At 37.1% G+C, this 18,418-nt stretch overlaps 1 protein-coding gene across 1 annotated transcript in view; it reads left to right on the top strand.

The window, feature by feature from the left end:
• The window catches only part of Dpyd (dihydropyrimidine dehydrogenase), an 877,326-nt gene that overhangs the window by 383,263 nt on the left and 475,645 nt on the right, over positions 1 to 18,418 (top strand).

Here is an 18,418-nt window from a genome sequence, read left to right on the forward strand (position 1 = left end):
ATATTTATTACAAACCCTATGGCAAAACATCTCTGTGAACATGGGACATCAACATTATCCCTTAGAAGTTCAAACTCTTGTCATTTCATCTGAGTGGCCTAACTGGGTACTAAGAAAGAATAAAATGCTTAGACATATCATGAGAGAGAAAATGTCCTATATGACACTTCAACCCCATAGTTGTCACTCAACAGGGAGACTGCCTTGTGTTACATCCCTCCCACTCTAGTTTCATTGTAAATGAAAGCTAAAATGCCAAGGGGCCTTCATTTTGCAAATCTTTACCTTTCAATTCACACCACTGAAATGACAATTATCACTTTTATTTTCTGAAAGGGAAATAAAAGGCCTTTCTGCTGTTCAGACATTCACTAAGAAAAATAATAACAGAAAACCCAAACCAAACCTGACACTTATGCCTATAATGTCTACTGTATACTGAAAAAATTGCACACGTCTCTGAAATAGGAGGAGATGCAGGCAGGCAAATGTGCATTTTTATGTAGCTTATATGTAAGGATTCAGCAATCACCGTGGGTATTTGTTTCTGCAGCACATGCAACATCTTGGTATTTAGGAACATCCAGATGTTTATTGTCATCAAGATAAATTTTTTCAAATGGCTGGATGATGGTCTAAATTTGTCACTTTCCATCTAGATGTGTGTATGAAGTGTAGACACAGGCATAGTTTGTTTGTGTATTCATTAACTGAGTTTATGAAGGAAAAATGAACAGTGTGTAAATCATGTTCAGTTATCCAAAATATACTGCTCTCTGCAAAACATTAAGATGCCAGTGAGGTTTAAATAGCAATTTTACTTATGAGTAATGTATCAAAATAATTTAGTTCACCTGTCTAAATTTATATTTCACAACTGGCAGTCTAATACTTTTAAAAGTATTTTTTCTAATCAAGGCAGAATATCTTGTGGTGCAGATCACAGAAAATATTCTTTTTAAAGTCAGGTTTCTTTGAAAGCTTATGTTTGTGTATGTGCTATTTTGTTACTGGGTTTGGTGGTGGTGGTGGTGGTGTGGTTAGTTTTCGAGACAGCGTCTCACTCTATAACTGTTCCTAGGTTTGAAATTGCAGACCTCCAGGCTCACACTCACGAATGCTGAGATTACAAGCACTGCCCAGCCAAGTCCTTTTATGAGAGTACCTTCAGAGAGAGAGAGAGGGAGAGAGAGAGAGAGAGAGAGAGAGAGAGAGAGAGAGAGAGAGAGAGAGAGAGAGAACTAAGTTAGCATTTTGTGTTTAATTTATGAATGAAACAAAAATTTGTGATGTTCAATTCCAGAAATTTGTTTATTCCAGAATGTTTGTGTTTTGATCTCTGTGTCTGTCCCTTGTGATACCTCACATAGATCTTTTTTCCCCAAGCATGCCTCTTAAGTGTGGTGTCTTTTCCCTATCCTAATTCAACACAAAATAGCTTTGACATCATATCCTAAGGTAGGATCCTGCACTAAAAAATGTTACTTTCCAAATGAGTGGGCCGCTGGATAGCTGTGATGTAGAGTAACATTCCTGTCCACTGTCAGTGGACAGTGTCTTGACTGGAAGCTTACAGATTATTCATGTCTTATTCAAAGAACTGAAATAAAAGAACACAGGGATAGCGCAGTAGCGCAAAGCCTTGTTCTAAGTAAGCAATAGTGTAGACCTTAAATCTTCTGTATGGAGCAGAGGGGACACTCAAAGGCTGTGAAAATTGCTTGTGTTTCTATTTATGAGATAGAAGAGGAGGAGGAACTGTGGGCCCTTGGGGCCTTAACACAGGTTGTTCTCTGTTTTAATTGATTGGCTTTGATTCTGTAAGGATGTTTTTTCCCTACTGAGATACTCTTTCCTGTAATTCATCTGATTCTAATCATATATACACTGAATATGCATAGTCATAGGACAATAAACAGTGGCTTCTGCTAAAAGTTCACTCAGAGGACCAAGTTTGCCTTACTATGCATGCACCCAAACCTAGTCTAGGTCGTATCAGCCTATTGTAGTTTCTGGATATAATACAGAACGTGTCTCAATGGAAATGAGGCATCATCATAGGGTGTCCAAATAGCAGACAATCAGTGCATCATTTGAGGTATGGCATACATTTAAGCTCAACACCAGTTGCTAAAAGCTTGATTTGGAGAAGGGTCTGTGTGCACTGTTTAACCTTCTGAGAGTCTTATGTTCTCAGCTGCATTGGTAAAGGATATGTCCAAAGTCTGAGCCAAGTGGAGTGCCGAGGTTACAAAACTATTCAGTGTGTTTGTCTGTCTCACTCCTATGCATTGTTTTTTCCTTTTCTTTCTTTTTGTTTTTTTTCTTCACTTTTTAAAAATTTTAGTTTATTCAGATTACATCCCGATTGTTATTCCCTCACTTGTGACTTCCTATTCCCACCCTTCCTCCTTCTTATGCCTTATTCTCTTCCCCAAGACCTGTGACAGAAGGAGACCTCCTCCCCTATCAAATGACCACTGACTATCAGGTCTCATGTGGATAGCCTGCTTCCCCTTCCTCTGTGTGTCTAGGCCTCCACTCCAAGAGGGAGTCATCAAATACTGGGCACCAGAGCTCATGTCAGGGGCAGTGCCCACTCTGCCCACAGCCACAGAGAATGAGCTGTTCATTGGCTATATCTGAACAAGGGATCTAGGTTTACTTCATGCATTGTCCTTGGTTGGTGCAACATTTTGTGAAAGGCCCCCTAGGTCCACATCTACCAGCCTTGATGGTCTCCTTGTGGGGCTCCTGAATACTCTGGGGCCTTCCATTTCCCCATTCTTCTATACCACTGTCAGTGTTCCACCTGGAGTCCAGCAGGAAGTCCCAGTTTCTGTCCTGATCCTCTGCTGGGTGAAGTCTCTTGAGAGGACATCTATGTTGGGCTAGTATCCACTTGTAAGTGAATATATACCATGCATGTCTTTCTGGGTCTGGGTTACCTCACTCAGGATGATCATTTCTCTTTCCATCTATTTGCTTGCAAGTTTCAAGATTTCTTTGTTTTTATAGCTGAGGGAAATACAAATCAAAATGTCTCTGAGATTCCATCTTGCACCTACCAAAATGACTAAGATCAAAAATTTAAGTGACAGCACATGCTGGCAAGGATGTGGAGAAAGAAGAACACTTCTCTATTGCTGATGGGAGTGCAAACTGGTACAATTACTTTGGAAATCAATTCTGTGCTTTCTCAGAAAATTTGGAATAGTGCTACTGCAAGACCCAGCCATTCATACCACTCCTGGTCATATACCTGAAAGATGCTCTGCCATACAACAAGAACATTTGCTCAACTATGTTCACAGGAGCTTTACTCGTAATAGCCAGAATCTTGAAACAACCTAGATATTCCTCAACCAATGAATAGCTAAAGAAACAGTGGTCCATTTACACAATGAAATACTACTCAGCTATTAAAAGCAAGGAAATCTTGACATTTTCACTGTTTTCAATAACATTTAGGGGTCATGGGAAACACTTTAACATTGATATGGGAATTGTGTTTTATTAGGATTTAACCAATTAGATCTTTTAAGCTCTTATAATAATAAACTTAAAGCCGAAAAACTTTCCCATGCTCATACATATTCTGAGCATACTGAAACAAATGTATTGGAAGAAAGTTGTACATTTGGAGGAAAAGATATTCATGTTATCCCTTTTTCTATATCAGAGCTTGCTTCATTCCAATGCCTGTAGAGTATGATTCTTCTATGATTATCACGTATATGATACACATTTTAATGCATTCACCGATAACTGTGTCTCAAATATTAGGCTCTCTTGTCACTTTTCCTCCTTTTTCCTTTCCAAATTTATTTTGCCTAGGCTAAATAAGCAGCATGCAAACATTCTTTCGCACCTTATTGGGTTTTCTCTGTTTGACAGTGTTAAGCTTTTCTGTTGGATATGCTCTTCTCCAAGTCACTTAACCTTTCTAAGGTTCAGCTCTTCATCAATCAAAACAACAACAAAACCAAGCATAATAAAAACTTCCTTCCCCTACCTTGAAAGAGGACTGTCAGAAATGAAATGAAACAGCGGGGAAGTGCTTTGCAAATAAAACCATAAACAGGCTGTTATTGTTTATGTCATGCCTAGTTCCTGCATTTTTCTTTCACTTATTTGTAATCCTGTCTCTGACTTCCTCCTTCTTGTCTTACGTTATACTACTTACCAAGGTCCAGGGATTGCAAGTTAGTTGACTAGACTGCTCTCTAAAGAAAAAGTATTAGCAAACAATTTAATTTGTTTTCAATACGCTTGGCCACTAAAGAAATGCAAATTATAAACATATTAAAATTCTTTTACAACCCCAACAAAATAGCTACCATCAAAACAAACAAACAAACAAACAAACACAAAACAAACAAAAAACAGATGCTGGCAAGAATATAAGGAGAGAGGAACTCTATACATTACTGCTGAAAATGTAAACTTGCAGAGTCACCATGGGAAGCAGTGTGGAAGTTTTTCAAAAACTAAAGCTACCGTAGGATCCAGCTGTCCCATCCCAGCATATGTGCCAGCAGGAACCATGGACATATGTGCACATCGTTGTTCATTGCTATGATAGTGACAATGGCTAGGATCTGGGGAGAACTTTTATGTCCTACAACAGATGACTGGACAAAGCAAATCTAGAGCTGAAAAGTGTCAAATTTAAGTAATTTCATATTTATATGTCACTTCCCCTCTATTGCTATCTGGAGCCAAATTGGCAGTTGCAAAGTGTATATGTTGTCAGTGAGTTTTAATCAATAAAGACAACCCTTTACCAGGTTCACATTTCATTTTCCCACTGTGACACTAAAGCCAACTTTGTCCTCACATTTTCAGAAACCAAGAGACATAATTTTATAGAGCTCTGGATATGCTTTTCAAGGAACTCACTGTATCCCAGAAAACAACCCGTGCACCTTTTCCATGCTCCAAGCTATCAACAGCCATTCTCTCATTCATCTTGAATGTCCAGTTGTAAGAGATACGTATGCATCCTTTGCTCTTTTTACTCATGAAATAATGACAACCCCAATGAAAATTCCAAAGAGCTTTCTGGTTCCTTGAAATTACAATTGCAGATGGAATATTAATATCCCACATATGTACACAAATACATTTATGAAGTTGACTTGAACCAACCACTCAGGGATATGCATTTTATTAAAAACCATTTTTTAAACCTCAGAGCCAAATCAGTTTGTTTTATTTTTGAGAAAAGGTAAACAATTTTTTTTTTACTCTTTGATGATACATTTTTTTTCTTTATTTGGCATAAATTATAGCACTCATTATAATTCGATGACTATTAGACTAGTTAGAGCCAGTCTTGTGTATTTCTCAAGCAAGAGCTTCAGAGCCATCCTGCTCAGATGGAAACCTGACTCTGTCTCTTCTTGTCTTTTTCCTTTTAGGACGATTCTTTGAACTTCCTGGTCCTTTTATGTGAGGAAAATGAGTTAGTATCTATAACCTAGTATCACTTTAAAAATACAAATGAAGTAACATTTGAACACATTTAAACACAAAATTATAGAATTTTGTAAAAATTAGGTATAATTTTTATTGTACAAAAATAATGTTGTTATGATTAAATAAGGCTTTATTACACCTTCATTATAAACTTTGCACAGACACAATAGCATTTAACAATTAAAATGTCTTCAGCATCTTAAAGCCCTGTCACTGTTTGTACACAGAGCAGATGCTTTTAAATTTATGATTTTTAAATGAGAAATATTTTACCTATTTTGTTGGTTTTATTTGTGGAAAAAGAGATTCCACAATTTCAACGGTCTATAACATTTTTAGATATTTTATTTTCAAATATGATGTTGCCTCGGAGTACTGGAACAAATTTTCTTAATGCAAATTCTTAGTTGCACAAACATTCATTTTGTGTTTCCAAAAATCAGGTATTTGAAGAGCAAAGCCATTTAAGTCCCTTTGGTGTTCCCAACCGAAAACAGATTTTATTAGTTTATTTGATCTAAGGGAAATGCTCATTTTTGAGATGGAAAAAAGATGCGCTCTTGAAAATTGTGAGTTTAAAAAAGCAAAGCTTGCAAAGGAAGATCGCACAAAAGGTGATGGCTGTCTTATATAGTTAGCACAGCTAAGGGGCAGGAGTTTGTATCCTCTGCTCTGAGGGACAGAGCCAGGGGAGGCTGACCTCTGAGGAAAGGAGTTTATAGACAGCATCAAGGCCTACTGTTTCCGCTCATCTCAGCAGGCACGAGATAACAAGCACAATGCCTGGATCTTTCTGAATCTTTAATGCAGCCCTTAGAAGCCAACTCCCTTGATGGCATTAATTGCAATTAGTTGCATAAGGGAGTGTTTTGTAGGAGAGGGAGAAGGAAGGATTTAAAGTCACTCATCGATCTATTAGAAGGCCCCCAGAAAGGTCTTTGAAGCCTTGTGGGAAGGGCAAGCTTTCTGTGGGTACCAGCTTCAAGTGTGGCATGGATTTCCCCTTTCTCCTCAGGGAGAAAAGGTGCAGGCCTTGGCTTAATTGTATTTATTCTGACTGTCAGAATAACAAGTTGACAAGCAAAAAAAAAAAAAAAAAAAAAAAAAAAAAAGGAAGTGCCTGATATCGTAGTAAAGTGGAGACTAGATTTTTTTCAAATATATTGATCTTTTTTTGTAGGGAGGAATTCTACATTATTTTCATGTGAGTTCAAGATACGTCAGAAACCCAACAATCAGAGTTATTTATAGTTTAAAAGACTCCAAATTAGTGTTTGTATTTTACACCTTTATTAAAATATGACATGCTGAGTAATTCATCAATGAAAGTAGAACACTACAATTTTGTTTACCACTTTATTTGTATTGTTATTATGTATGATGTTCCAAATGAAAAAAAAAAATCTTTTACAGAAATTGGTGGCAGCATTGACAGGAATTGCTACTTGGCTATCAAGTCCTTCTGACTTCAGTTTGCTTAAGTCCCCTTCTTCTTTACAGAAGGGCAAAGGAGAAAGATAAGGGATCAAGCACCAACTTGAGAAACTACCCTAGTTAGCCAAGTCTGCTTTATTGTTTTTATTTAATAAGATATGTGCGATAAACTTCAAAGAGCATATAGCTCACTGGATTTAATTGCTGAGTAGGAGAGTGTTTTTTCTATTGCAAACCCTTAGGTGAAGTGGCTTCCCAGTAGCTAATATAAGTAAGGGAACTCGTCATATGCTTGAGCAGTAAAGTAGTCAGAACCGTTGCACATACTGGATGTGTTATGATGAAACCACCTGTCTTGAAGTTTTCCCATTTTTATTTTCAAAAGTGCTAGAAGGGGCCTAGGAGATGGGATGCTCTGGTTCTGTCATTCCAGTTGACTGCTTGCTTAGTACATTCTGCCAGCCTGCTCTTGCAGACTCTGGGCTAGGTAGTGCTGTGGGGAAAGTAGGCGAAAGGCGTGTGCACACTGTGCTTGCGGGAATGCAGTTTAATAGGAGAAAACCCCTACTTAGAATCAGCGGAGTTGGAAGGACTTTAAGAGTCCCAAGGGTGGACGGAGCTCAGTGTGAGAGCTCAGGAAAGCTGCTAGGAGGAAGTGGGTTAAAAGTTGAAGTCTGGATGATGTGTAGGAGTTTCCAGGTGGAGTGGAGGTGGGAGGGAGGGAAGCCACAAGCCTGTTACACAATGTGCTTAACACCACACTGTTAGATTAAGTAGTCATTGTACAGTCATTTTTTTAAAAAGCTGTTTTAAAAGTACGTTTTTAGAAAGTTGTCAGCAGCCTACTCATTTCATGCACGTTCTTATCTTAATAAATGAAAGTATGAGTTTTTCACTTTCATTAGAACTTTATTATTCTATGGTTTCTAGCATGCATACTATTATTAATCTTCTTGCAATGCATGATGAGGGACTGCTAAAAAGCCCATCCATTCACTAGGGCGTAAGACAAGGCTAAAGGGGAGCCTTTGTCTGTCAACTTATTGGTAGAATTTATCAGACACATGTTGCTACAAAATATACTAATACAATCTGGACTGGGTTCAACAAATGAGTCGGCATTTCCTTGTTAAGCGGAAGATCACATACAAAATATGGGCCAAAGAGACACGTTCCTGTGGTCAGGCAATGGAAAAATCCAGTCAGCTGGAACAGATGGAATGGTTATGTAAGGATGGGAAGTGGGCAGGGAGAAGATGACAGTAAATTTGGCTACAAAGTCCTCCTGAGCCAAGGGAATGCTAAGTCAAAGAAGGCTAAGGTGAGGTTTTGTTTGTTTCTTTGTTGTTGTTTTTGTTGTTGCTGATTTGTAATCACATTTTAACCAACCAAGTGACTAACAGATTAGCTGTGTTAGATGTTGGAAATATCTTTATCTTAAATAAGATAGATATTGCTGCTAAGTGTTCTTTCTGTCTTCTATTTGAATGCATTTTAAACCATGTTACTCAATGCACCAGCGGGTGCATTTTGGTTGCTGACTCATGTAAACAGGCAAGTATATTTCCTGTACAGACTTCCTGTGTGAGATAAAATTATTAGGTCAACTCCAGGAGAGGATCCAACAAATTTAGAATAAGCTGCAGTTGTAACATGACGGGATTTCTCACTCGTCAGGAGCTTGCCAAGTGGACAAGTTTGTCTTTACAGTGAAGCTCAGGGATCCATGTGTCTCTGCCATGCCATTGCTGGGATTATAAGCATGTACAGCCAAGAATTACTTTTATGCTTTTGTTTGGGGGGGTTGCTACTGTTTAAAGATTTATTTTAGTTTTTAAATAGATATTTGAAATTTTTATAGAATATGCTTTGATCATCTTCTGCTTTCCTCCAAAACTCTTTCCAGATGTACCTCACTTCCCTTCTCACCCAACTTTCTGTTCTTTTTTTTTTCCTCTCTCTCTCTCTCATTGAAGCCAAATTGATTTCCCAAATATTCTTAAGTGTGTGGAGGTCAGTTACAGCATGGTTGACTTAGTAAATCTATGCTTCTGATGAAAACTAGCCCTCCCTCTCCCAGTGGCTACGGGCTGCCAGTAACGCTTAAGCTAGGAGTGAGTCTTTGTGTTCAACTCCCCTGTCTGTGCTGAGATTTGGTCAGGTTTGGTCAGGCTTGCACAGGTCTTGTCACATATGCTGTTGCCATGCTCTGTTCAGACAGCAATGTTTCCTCCTGGCATCTGCTGTCAATGGTCCTTATTCCTGACAAGGTTGTCTTCCTTTCTCTTGGTTCTCAATATTACAATCCTCCTTATTCAGCTTCTGGAGTTCTAGGTCAACAAAAATGCTCCACAACATTTAGCCTCACTCACCTGTCTTATTTCTTAGAGTAGGGGATATTGTTCAATGAACGGACTGCTAAATGAAAGTTGGGGACTTTATACCCTATGAGCATATACAGGGGGAGGAAGTTCCCTTCAGTCACAGTCATAGGGAAGGGGAGTAAAGGGAAAAATGGAAGGGAGGGAGGAATGGGAGGATACAAGGGATGGGATAACCATTGAGATGTAATATGAATAAATTAATAAAATGTAAAAAAATTTAAAAAATAAAAAGAGAGTTGGTACAGCACTTTCTTATGAAAGCATGATGGGTGAATATGGTAGAATTTATTTTAGACTTCCAACAACTTCTGATGCCATACAATCACACTTTTATTTGGGGATGACAAGAGTCTTGAAGCCATGACAACAAATTTGATTGCATGGTACTATGCTAGCCCCACCTTCATGTATATGTTCTCTCACACTGCTCTTTTATTTTATAATGTCTGCATATGCTAGCTGGTTCACTCAGCAATGACCATAAACCCGTCCTAGTCTATTCTGTGCCTTGCCTTGCTTTTAATTATGTTTTGGACAAGGAGTATTCTCAAGAGACTAATAGGAAAACTGTATCCATTTCCTTAAAAATTACCCTTTTTTATCAGAAAGATTTTTTTCTAGCTAGATTTATTATCTTTCTATTATAAAATATTCTGTACAGAGAGAAGATGGAGTGTAGAAGTGCGTGCTAGTACTGGCATTTCTGCAGAAGCCATTGAACCTAATGGAATCCTTGTACAGTTTTCCTTTAGAATTATTGTAAAGGGTAGAAGTGATGAGGAGGGAGGTCAAACTGATAACGGTGTTGAGTGTGATTTAGAATCAACATCGCATCACTTACAACTGCCATAGACATCCGTTTGAAGCGCGACATGATATTTCTGTAATTATTTTACTTCCTTTAATAACTGCATAGGAATAGGTTTGTTTCCCCAGTGAATCGCTCTGTTCAGAGCCTTTCCTTATCTTTATTTTCCAGGTTTCACTAGTGCTTGATACCATATGCATTCTTACAGGGAGACAGTGGATAAATCAAATCAAAGTCATTTTCCATCAAATCAAAGATTACATGTAAGAAGCAGAGCAGTGGTATGTAACAAGTTTTGTTGGAGGAAGGAGGCAGAAAATGGAAAAATAATGTAATTGTTTCAGAAAACAGAAGTCATAAAATATAGTTAACAGTAGTCAACATATTGTGAACATTACGGAAGCCTTGACCCTTATTGACCAGGTTATTACATTTAAGTTTTTTTCTTAAATACTGTTCACCTATACTGTGATAAAATGCTCTTCCTTTAAAAATAGAACAAAGTATGTCTATTCATCAACAATGACACAATTTAAAATTATAAAATATGTTTAAAAAAGAAAAAAGGAAGTTTCTCAGTGTTTGCAAATTTCTGGTTTGTTACGCTTTGATCTCCAGGGACAATAAATAAGTATTCCAGGTATTCTTGGATTTTTCAAAATTATATTTTAAAGGATACTCTTAACCATCTCATCATTTTACAATTTGAAAAGGTAAAGGTTTTATTTAAAGAATAAAATACACTAAGTTATTAGTACTTACAGAAAGCTGTGTCCTATAATAATATTCAATATTCAGTGAACACATAGTTTAAAATTAATTCAAGGCATAGAGTAAAATAACAGCCTCTTATGTAATTACAGATGACTCTGATTATTTAAAGTACTTACTCTCAAAAAAAATAAAAATACTCTCCATATAAAATAAAATATTATTCTAAATCCAGTAGCCTTTGAAATGTAAAACTACACTAAGTTATTGTAATAGCTAAAAACAAAATGCAAAAGTCAGTTAAATTACAGGGGGAGGAGGTCCCCCTCAGTCATAGACATAGGTGAGGGGAGTAGGGGCGAAGCAGCAGGGAGGGAGGAATGGGAGGATACAAGGGATGGGATAACAATTTAGATGAAATATGAATAGATTAACAAAATATTTTTTAAAATTATAAAATTATAAATTACATAATCTATTTACTTATGACAAATAAATATTTTTAATAAGTCTAGATTTGTGTTCTTTGTTGAGTGGTTGACATATATATATATATGTATATATATATATATATACATATATATATATTTATCCAAAATATGTTTAGTCTAAAATTGGTTTTCATGTACACTTTGATTAACAGATAAATCGTGTTCAAATGTATTTAATATTTACTGCCACTTCTATATGCTACTCAAACCAAATTTCATACTCTGATTTTATTAAGTAAAGCCCTGAATTAATTTCTGCAAACATCCATGGGTCTTTTCCAAAGTCTTCAGTGATTAGTGTTACCCATCACTCTTTTGTTTCCATAACCAAAAGAGTTAGAATATTATCCTAGTTACTTTTATCCTGCTGTGCTAATTCAACTTACATATGAAATAGCTTACTGGATTACACTTTCAGAAAGTCATTCAATAACCATCGTGCTGTGAATTATGGCAGCAAAAATTAGGGTCCCCATGTAACGAGAAGTAAATATGTTGTTTCTGTGTACAGGACTGTGCAGCCTATGAGACAAGGGAAGTCATGTGGATGTCATGTTGACAAAAGTAGAAAGTGGCTTGGGGAGAACCATGTAAACTGCTAGTGTAATACACTAAGCAGAGAAATGGCTTCTTACTGGGAACACCACAGAAGGGTATGCCAGAGCAAGTGGGGTTTGGAGTTGAGATAAATATTAGAGAAAAAGAAAGAGAACAGAGACGTAGGACAGTGACAAGGAACAGTTGCATAGGTGCACAAACCAGTTCCTTTGGCTAGACTATAAAGTGTGTCATAAGAAATGGTAGTGTGTTAGAAAGCACGTGATTACCGACTTGTGAAGTATCACCTGATGTTAAGTGAAAGCATCTGGATTTATTCCAGAGTTAGTGGGTTCGGATGACCTACGAGGACAGAAAAATCTATGTATGGTCTCTTCATACAAGCAAGGAATATTAAATTGAACATGCACTCTTCTGGACTTTTCCTCTGATCTGTTGCCTCATTGTTTACACCCCCATTCTTAGTTACACTCATAATTATAAGTCAGTTTGCTTATATTTTAACTCAAAGTCCCTGGTGCTGTCTCCAGTGTAGTAAGTAGTACATTAAATAATTGGGTGAATAAATGAATAAAATAATAGATAAACCTTTGCATCAAAAGAATGAAATAAGTGCTTCATTTTAAATGATTTTTTGTCTTAAAAAAACAAAAAGAATGACTTTTTGATGGAAAATTCACAGTAAAGACAAGCCATGTATGATGGGCCCCAAGAAGCCAGACTGTTGCCTGATGCTAGGCACTTCCATGTACACTGACAATAGCTTCCTGACATTAGTCACTCTCTTCCCTTTCTTATGTGAGACACTAAGAAGATTTTATTTCTAGACAGAAATCTTGTCCTTCAGTCTCTCATCCCAAACATGATGTACTTTCTTTCTTTGTTTAGGATATAATTCTTTTGAAATGAGCAAGGTCTTGACCATGCCTCTTTCTCAGTGCTTTCCCCATTTCCTGCTCATTCTCCTTCATTCAAAAGATCATTCCTTGGCTATATCTGAGTAGGGGTTTGAAGTTTATGGCCTGTATTGTCCTTGGCTGGTGCCATAGTTTGAGCGGGACCCCTGGGCCCAAATCTGCCTATCATAATTTTCTTGGCACTCAGAGGAAGGATAGCAGGCTACCAAGAAGAGACTTGATACCCTATGAGTATATACTGGGTGAGGAAGTCCCCCTCGGTCACAGTCATAGGGGAGGGGAGTATCGAGAAAATAGGAGGGAGGGAGGAATGGGAGGATACAAGGGAGGGATAACCATTGAGATGTAATATGAATAAATTAATAAAATAAAATTTAAAAAAATTAAAAATAAAAAATAGTTTAAAAAATCATTCCTTATAGACTTCAAATTTTGTAACCTATACTTGAGGATTCTATAGTCCCCTTTTCTAGAATGTTTGCCCCTCTGCTTCTTTAACTGTTTTGTTTGTTCTTACTCTCCTTTCTTTAGTATTGGTTTCCTCTCCCCGAAGAAGATTTTCTCTGACCACTCATACTGCTACTAGGTAAAGCACTTGCCGTGCATGTCACCATAGACCGCTGTCATCTGGAAATAGTCCTTTTGTGATGTCTTCTTTGTAGCTTGCTTCTCCATCATCTGGTTCCTTATGTGCTTACTGTTTATTTTTGTCTTTCGCAGTGTACAGCAGGCTACTGACCTTTGGCTTACAATAGTACAGACAGCAGTATGTAGATCAAAAGTATTAGACAATAAATATTTGGTACGTGAGTAAATGAATCAAAGCAGTAAGAGTGTGCCATGAACAACATTGTATGTCTTTGTCACATTTCTTTTTTTTTTCTTTTTTAATTAATTTATTCATATTACATCTCGATTGTTAGCCCTTCCCCTGTTTCCTCCCATTCTTCCCTCGCTCCCATATCTCCCCTTCTCCCCTCCCCTATGTCTGTGACTGAGGGAGACCTCCTCCCCCTATATATGGTCTCAGAATCCTTAAGGCCTTTCATTGTGTATTTTGTTGCCAATACTTTACTGTTTATTGCACTACAGATTAGCAGATATTTGACCTTCCTTTTATTTTTCTCTTGTATCTGATACTTTCTAAAACTAACTCATATGGATAAGAAATTTTTTGGTTCTCATCTAAGTCAAATGAGATTTTTGTAACTTTAGATGGGTTATTGCTGCTGCTTGTTTTACATGCTTGACTTGATTTTTCACCTATAATTGGGTTCCTTCTTCCAAAACTTTAGACATCCCACAAGTACATCTAATACTCCAAGACTTGCATATGTTCCTCCAAAATCTCTGGAGATCTCTAATCTACATGCTTAGCTGATTTCCTGTTTTATTCTAGATATTAAAAATGTAACCTTGATAACTTACCTGCCTAACAAAATTATTGAGATCTTAGCTATTCTGTGCCACTCCAAAGAGATAGTAGGTGCAAGGCATCCCAGAACCACCGCAAACTTACAAAAGCATTCAATGACAGTTTCCAATATCATCATTATAAGCATTCTGAAATACAGCTTTGCCCAATACCAAAGGTATTTCCCAACTACATGAAACTCACATGGTTCCTATATAAGGAAGCTATATTTTGAATTGTGCATTACTAATGTACAAATTTTGTTTAGGCACAATTCTACTATGTGTTTTAAATTTGCATTGATGTGTGCCTACTGATGACTGACAAGGGGAGAAAAAGCTATAAGATGGATATCAAAAAATAACATTAATGAGCTGCTAAAGCTAAAATTACAGGAACTTATGAAATTGGTTAAACATAAAAACCATTAAACTGTTTACTGAAGCTTCACAGATATACTGCAGCTAATGAGCATTTCTGCTATTTAAATAAGCCCAAATTGAACACACATTACATGGATACATAATTAGTCATGGCAGTCAAACACACATAGACTTACTTTTAAAGCTCTATTTAGAAAATCTTTTCCATTTGATTTATTTTGTTAATTAAAATATTTTCTTCAGCATTCACTTATATTTTAATAATATTGTTTTCACAAGTAGCATAATCTTCTCTTGGCTTTCTGTGTTTTTGTTTATGCTTTCAATGCAGCAAATGGGGATTTTATATTAGACATTTTTCTTAACCCCTTTCTGTAATTGTTTATATCACTTGGTGGCATCACTCGGCATTTAAAATTTTTCTCTCACGGGGAATTACATGTGAAATATCTCAGCAGCCTATCGTTTTTCACTGTCTTGTAATTATCAAGAAGTATTAAGCACCCAAATATGCATAGAATTATGATGATTATGGTCCAAATCAGATTAAAGGATGATCTATTCCTTCAAGGAGTTTGTGGTCTTAAGTAGATGGTAACATTGAATATAAATAAGCAAATCAAAGCACACCATTTGGGAATCCAACAGAGAATCTGAAAACAATCCCCATGTATTTACTTCAAGAGCACTGACCTCCTTAAGGAGATCTTTTCCAGAGAAAATGAAATCAAATCTTCAAGGAGTTCACAGAGTCTTAAATAGATGGAATTATTGCAGAGAAATAAGCAAATCAAGGTGAAGTGTTTGCATGGGTTTAATTCTGAATTGATTGGTTGGTCAGTTTAGGAATGCAAATAAAGCTCCCTGTGGCATACAAGGACACCAGAAGTTATTTCTGAAGGCTGCTGTTGACAACTGTCCTTTGATTTGACTTGGGGAGCCTCTTTATCCTGAGAGTGGTGGGTTTAGAAAACTAAACCCCTACTTTCACTCTCCATGAATATTACAAACACAATCAAACTGAAAATGATCCAGGCAGAGAAGTAAGGAAGAATGATGGTTAAAGCAATTGAAAGTAGCCACACTCACTTTATTTTCCGCATGCTATGGTTTTTTGTTTGTTTGTTTGTTTGTTTGGCTGGTTGGTTGGTTGGTTGGTTTTTTTTTTTTTTTTTTTTTTCTGCACATATGGAGGTGTGAAGATGTAAGAATCAGTGCAACTGGCATTATAGACAATTGTGAGCTGCCATTGGGAATGCTGGGAATTGAACCTTGGTCCTCTGGAAGAGCAGCCTGTGCTCTTAACAACTGAGCCATCTCTCCAGTCTCATCATGTATTTTTTATGAAAACAAAACAAAACATACCTTTTGAATTATTTGGGTTTTCTCCCCACAGTGAGTAGAGTCTTTCATTATGGAACTAAAAACTACAAGAAGATTGGTCAGTCGACACATGATAATATGTGCTAAATGAGTGGAATAAGAAACAATAAGCTAACAAGCAAAACAAGAATAAAATCCAATACTTAATTAAAACCCTCTTACATGGCAGTGACTATGCTAGACTCTATAGAAGTGGTTGACTTACATAGACCCCACCCCCAGGAACTCAAGGCATAATGAGGACAGAAAAATAATGTAAAGGAAAGCACACAATGCTTGTTTAACAGAGACAGAAAACAATTCATTGAAAAGATGAACATGATCCTGATGTGATTATAAAGCCTGTCAATGTTTGTGTTACTTGTCCCTCCAACATTCATCTGTCCATTTTCGTAATTTTCTGGTCTCCAGTTGGAAGTTCCCAGAGACCATTCTTTTATGTTTTTTTTTTGTTTGTTTGTTTTGTTTTGTTTTGTTTTTTCCAGTTCCTTCATTTATTTATTTATTTTTAATTTATTCTTGTTACATCTCAATGGTTATCCCATCCCTTGTATCCTCCCATTCTTCCCTCCCTCCCATTTTCCCCTTATTCCCCTCCCCTATGGAGAATGGAAAAGTAGAAGGGTCCAGAGGGTCCTAGAAACCTACAAGCAGAACATTATGATAGGCAGATTTGGGCCCAGGGGTCCCACTCAAACTAAGGCACCAGCCAAAGACAATACAGGCGGTAAACTTTAAACCCCTACCCAGATCTAGCCAATGGTCAGAACAGTCTCCACAGTTGAGTGGAGAGTGGGATATGACTTTCACACGTACTCTGGTGCCTCCCATTTGACCATGTCCCCTGGAGGGGGAGACGTGGTGGCACTCAGAGGAAGGACAGCAGGTTACCAAGAAGAGACTTGATACCCTATGAGCATATATAGGGGGAGGAAATTCCCCCCAGAGACCATTCTTGCTCTTGACTTTCTCTTAACTCTAGGATCCGTAATAAGAAAGGCTTTGGGGTCAGAAACAACTCAATTCATATACAGTCTCTGCCATCTCTTCGCTATAAGGAGAATGCCAGTACGTACTCCAACATCTGTTTTGTGCTTGGAATGTAACAATATGAAGATACACAGAATTAATGCCTACCAACTTTAAACTATTTAAGAGTTCCAATTGTTTTTCTTTGCATTAAGTAAGAGCAGAATCAGTAGGCAGCAAGAAGTAAGTATAAGAAAAATTCAACAGATCTGTTCACAGACCTTGTTAACAAACCCATAATGGGGTAGTTTCCCTAATTTCTTCCTCTGCACAGGTGTCCTTTTTATATAAAAGGCTACTGGCTGTTTTGATTTAATTTTGTAGCCAGCCATTTTGCTGAAGGTGTTTATCAGCTATAGGAGTTTTCTGGTGGAATTTTGGGGGTCACTTATGTACACTATCATATCATTTGTAAATAGAGATAATTTGACTTCCTCCTTTCCCATTTGGATCTCCTTTCTTTGTCTTATCGCTCTGGCTAGAACTTCAAGACGTATAATGAAGAGATATGGAGAGAGTGGGCAGTCTTGCCTGGTGCCCGATTTTCGGTGAATTTCCTTAAGTATCTCTCCATTTAATTTGATGTTGGCTATCGGCTTGCTGTATATAGCCTTTATTATGTTGAGGTATGTGCCTTGTATCCCTGATCTCTTCAAAATTTTAAACATGAATGGGTGTTGGATTTTATCAAGTGCTTTGTCTGCATCTAAGGAGAAGATCATGTGGATTTTTACTTTCAGTTTGTTTATATGGTGGATTACATTGATGGATTTCTGTATATTAAAGCATCTCTGCATGCCTGGAATGAAGCCTACCTAGTCATAGTGAATGATATCTTTCATGTGTTTTTTTTTCAATTAAATATCTTTTATTTTTACATACACATTTATATTATTACACATAAATACAATAAACTACTTATAGCAAGAGGAACCATGACACAATCAGCAATTATATAAATGTTACATTCTTAGTGTTTTGGCTATTTGTATTTGGCAGCCTTGAAGAAAACATCTTTCCTATCTTGTATCTAAATTTCTGAATGTAAATCAATATCTATCACATCTCCTCATTATCCACTTAAAAAAAAAAAAAAAGAATGCCGGGCGTGTGGCGCATGCCTTTAGTCCCAGCACTCGGGAGGCAGAGGCAGGCGGATCGCTGTGAGTTCGAGGCCAGCCTGGTCTACAAAGTGAATCCAGGATGGCCAAGGCTACACAGAGAAACCCTGTCTCAAAAAAAAAAAAGAAAGAAAGAAAGAAAGAAAGAAAGAAAGAAAGAAAGAAAAAGAAAAGTGAAGAGATCTGAGAAAGCTGAGTGGAGATGTGTTAGCAGTTTTATAATTTTACAAAAATAGCACTATGTGAGATCTTGGGCAAAACACAAAAGAAGTTTTTTGCACTGTTCCTTAAAACGTCATGTGAT

This window comes from Acomys russatus, chromosome 23 (assembly GCF_903995435.1).
Source record: "Acomys russatus chromosome 23, mAcoRus1.1, whole genome shotgun sequence".
Classification (NCBI taxonomy): domain Eukaryota; kingdom Metazoa; phylum Chordata; class Mammalia; order Rodentia; family Muridae; genus Acomys; species Acomys russatus.